At 38.2% G+C, this 4,867-nt stretch overlaps 1 pseudogene; it reads right to left on the reverse strand.

Moving 5' to 3' along the window:
- Window positions 1-2,381: 2,381 nt before the first annotated feature.
- LOC126721333 (protein EXORDIUM-like 3) lies at window positions 2,382-3,496 on the reverse strand (annotated as a pseudogene).
- Window positions 3,497-4,867: the final 1,371 nt, after the last annotated feature.

The following is a 4,867-nucleotide window of genomic DNA, read 5'->3' on the forward strand; positions in this document are numbered from 1 at the left end:
AGTATTGTTGTTAACAAAACGGAGTCTCAAAAACTCAATTCTTTTATTTTCAAGCAGAGCACCAGTAAAAGACCTAGAGGCCTATGAAAGTCACGTTTTTACTTAAGAAAGATGGCGCCTTTGCGAGGATGTCTTTAATCAGCCAATGCCAAGGCAACAAAGCTAGCATCAAACCTACCCGCCCCTTAATTCCTACCATCCCCGATGACAGAAGAAAGATAAGCTAAAATGGGAGCTGGAGAGGCAGGAAGAAAGATTCTCACTTGGACAGGAGATGCGGACAAGTTTTGGTCTAGCTCCAAGAAGTCTAGGAGAGAAGGAGGCAGGGCCAAGCTGAGCTAAACCTAAACGTATGCATGGTTAAAAAGGACAAAAGGCCCATTTCCTGTGTTGCTCGAGAATTTTGAAATCCTTTTTATCTTTATCCTGATGGCACTCTCTTACTAACTCTTTGTTTTGGTGCTTTAGCCAGCCTTACTCATCTATGAGACAGATGAGAGAGTGGGAAAATGCGGTGTCATGACTTTTTCCTTAAAAGGCACCCTCTGTTGACGAATCAATTTGAAGCCTACGATTCCCTTGAGAATGGATCTCTCATTTAGGCAAAAAGGCTGTGAAAAAGGATTCCAAATCAGGCTTTCCTCACTTAAGTAGAAAGCTTTTCAAAAAGGAGGATATCCTAAACCAAGCACAAGCAGTCAGTAGTCTCAAAGAGTAATGAAGTTGGATTAAGAAGGCTGAAAGCCAGGCAGTAAAGCTCACGTTGTCGACACCTCTTGTCCGTCAGTGAGTGATTTCTCGTATGTGTAAAAAGGAAGGGTAGACCGTCTCATCTCTTTCCTCAAAGTGGTGGATCGAACTTCGATCATGTCACGAGAGTGGATTCAGTTGGTTTCATCGGTCATTCTGTGAACCTGACAGCTATCACTTACTAGTCAATGAAAGTGGGGTCAGTTTCAGTCTTCTTCGGAGCTTGAAAGTAAAAGAGTCTCATGTATTTGCTTATGGAATTATTGCTTCAAAGAATCATCCTCAAGAATTACAACATTGGCTTCTTGCTTATCAAAGGCTCCGGCCCTTATAAAACCAAAAGAACAATCTAATGATGGACAGCTTGCATCAGTGCTTAAGCTTGTTCCCTGGAGTGTATCCTCTCTTTCTTCCCAAGAAAGAGGGAAATGGCTGTGATTCAATATGAAAAAAGGCCAACACTCACTCTTCAGAAAATATCTATCTGCCGTCAAGGCCACAATGTAATAACCAAGGTTTTTATTCCAGAGTCAGATTGGGGAGACAACTCCTTCAAGGCTTTGACTTATATTCCGAGGAAGACTTTCCCAGCAACGGAAGAAAAGATTGCGAGGTACTTCGATAGCATCAAAAAGGTACCTTCTAGCTCAGCTTTGTCATCTAGCTCGGGCAGTTCAAAAAGAAAAAGAGGTTCCAACAACGAGAAGACTCCCAGGAAGGGGAGCCGCATAAAAAGAGACTCTAAACAAACTGTATTAGAGCAGCAGTCGGACTCGTTGCAAGAAAAGGTAGTTGAATGTGTTAGGCGAAGAGAATATAGCACGTAGGAGCTTATAGAGTCGGCAGTTCGACGGCTTAATGCTTGCTAGAGAGAGTTCTATAGCCCTTAGGATAAAGACATGAGCATAGGATTTCATAGAGAGCGCCTTTGTTTGGGCTCCTCTGAAATACCCAAAAAATTCTTTGTATTCATGTCAGGATTTCGCGCTGAGGAGGCCTCTTCGCTCCGTTGGGACGAGCTGGTCGAGATGTGGTGTCCTGTCACTCACATGGGTGAGGGCTGCGCTATGCCACCTGTCCTTACCCTGGTAGTACTGCTTTAGCAAAGCTAACGGTAGGTCAGACAGGTCTAGGTTTGTGTTGGTGGTGGTTGTGAGTTTGTTATGGGTATGAGTTTGGTAATGACTTTGTGCCAGTGGTGGCTATCAATTTCGTAATGGGTTTATGCCGATGGTGGTATGGTTGCGATAGTGGTATGGGTTTATTCCGATGGTGGTTGTTGGTAGCCATAGTCTATTGGTTGTGTACTTGTATTATGAATTGAGAAGTTAATATATTATTTTAATGTGTTATAAATTTTATTTTAATGTATAAAATTGAAGAATAAAACATATGATGTAAGAGATACTATAAAATGATGTACTAAAATAATAAAGTAAGTTTTTTGGTGTGTCAAAATGACATTTTTTTTTTTTTTTATAGAAGATGAGAATACTCCAACTTACTTGAAAATGAGACGGAAATGCCATCTATTAGTATATACAATAATTTTATAGTATATACAATATGCTTATTACAGAACTAACAAACTTAACTAAATCAAAAACATTAACAAAAGTAACAAACAATCCTCACCAAAACCTAAACTCCCACTTAATAAAAACACCAAAAAAGAAGAAAAAGAAAAACAAACCCAAATACACGAAAAATAATAGAGAGTGTGGTGATGGGCCAACGGTAATGGTATTGCTATTTTGACCAAGTGCATTTGGTCCAGAACAGTAATTAACCACGTGATTCCAAACCCACTGAACTAAGAACCGCCATCTAATCCCATTCATGTTAAACGCGGCACCATCCTCACCATTAAGTAGTTGTCCTGTGTAGGACCCACCACCACCGGTACCATAGATTCCTTCACACAAATCAGCTATCTCTAATTTGAAGCTCGAGTCTTGCCCTTGCCCGCTACCGTACCAGGCATTCAGTAAAGGGTTTGTTGCCAGCTCAGCAATCTCATGCCCAATCACGCTCACCATGCCATCCACACCCATGTCACTGTTGGGTGACTTTAACGGCTTAAGCCCCGTTATATAATCTGGTACGACGAACGAGTATGCATAGACGCCTGGACAAAGCTTCTGAGAGTTCCCCACCCACGTGAAAGGGAGCATGTACCCCACGACTAACAGTAATGTAAAATAGTGGAACCCACAAACTTGCCTGCAGAAATCCTAAACGACCACGTCATCAGATGTGAGCAAAAGATACAAACCACTTCTCGCGTTCACTTGTAATGGTTTCGACCTGGCTGTTATGGCGCTCTTAATCACGCGCTGAATGGCTAAGCGCATGAGGGACTTTCCGTTCTAGTAAAACCAATCGTTCTTCTCCTATCCTGAATGCACCATTCTGGAAATGTTTGCACCTGTTTTGTTCGTGTACAGCTGTACAGTGAGATTGAGTTGATGAACTCCTGAATGATCTTCTTTTGGCTACGTTGCCACGTGCCGTACCAAATTGCATGGACAGTTATGTTGGCGGTTAAGACAGGTCCCATGTGGTATTTCATGTGGACAAACTTCGATGATGAGGTCTCGAATTTCTTGGAGTCTCCGAAGATCGAATCTAATTGAGCCTTGGTTTTGTTGTGGGGCCATGGGCGCCATGCAATAGTAGGGCTCAGAAAGAGGAGCACTATGACAGCGAGGAGCGCCGGATACAGGGGAACAAAGCCCTGGCACATTTTAATTTTAGTGAGAGTGAGAGAGTGTGAGTGTTTTCTGTGTTTTTGAGTTTTTACACAATATAGGCTACAAAATCTGGAGCAAATGAAACTGAGGTTTATATATAGTGGGGGATTTGACTTTATGGTTTTGTTTTCAAAAAATAGTTTTTTTTTTAAGTGTTTTTTGAAATTTTTTAAAAAACGTATATTGTAGAAATGGAGTGTGGGTCAGTCAGTAATGTTTAAATAATTAAATTCCCTCAATTCTTCTGCACTACTTAAACTTACAATTTGTAATTTATCATAGTATCAAAGCACGAGATCCTTAATTAAAACCTTGTCTTCACCCTACTTTTCATTTAAATTAAAGGGGAGTCGAGAGGAAGTGTTAGAATTATTAGATAAATAATTACATTTACCATTTCCTTTAACCCTAACCATTGATAAATTTATTTTAAGATCTTAATGCATAATTTTTATTTGTTATATTTCTTATTGCACTCCTTTTTTTTAGCGCATCATCTAAAACACATCAAAAAAAAAATATATATATATATATATATTAGTTATAAATTAGTTTTTTCATTTTCATTTTCATAGCTCTCGATTTTGATTTGGACTTGACACAATTTTTTTTATTTCATTTCAATTAGGGTTCATCCAAATTATTTTGGTGATGTACGATTATCTTATACATTTGATATATGTACCTATCATTTTTCTTATAATACGTGGATGTCATGCAACTGTGAAATACATATTTTGTAAAAGATGATAGATATCTCGCTTGTATAAAATATTTTCAGTAATGGATGAGTAAGTTATGCTAAAACTTTGTATCAATAATATACTCTTTTTAAGCACACATAAGTTCATGTGTTATTAGCTATGCGTTTATTTGAGACTTAGAGCATAAGAGAATATTTTAATTGATTCATTGGGTAACAAAAATATGTAAAAATTCATAAAATTCTACTACTTGAACCGAATAAGTTAATTATATAGCTTGAAAAACGAGTCCTATACATGTTTTGGTGGAAGACTTCCTCTATTTTGTTGTACAATAACCTCACAAGATCTCTTCATAAAAAAAAAAAATATCTTGTAGAAATAAAACTTGTCTCATTTTCAGCTAAACCTATGCTGGTTAATGTATCTAACAACTCCGGGCAAACCTTTCCTTTATAGTATATCTAAATAAGGGACCTATCTAGTATCTACTCTTCTTTTTGCCATTTTCTAAGCTAGCTTTATTGGGACCTATCTAGTATATGCTCTTAGAGCATTAGTATTGGCGATGCTAAAAAGCTAAATAGCTATTTTTAGCACCACCCTATACAAAAAAATTCGATAAATTAGTGGTGATATAGGTAAAATTTTTACCTACTC

This window comes from Quercus robur, chromosome 4, assembly GCF_932294415.1.
Source record: "Quercus robur chromosome 4, dhQueRobu3.1, whole genome shotgun sequence".
Lineage (NCBI taxonomy): Eukaryota > Viridiplantae > Streptophyta > Magnoliopsida > Fagales > Fagaceae > Quercus > Quercus robur.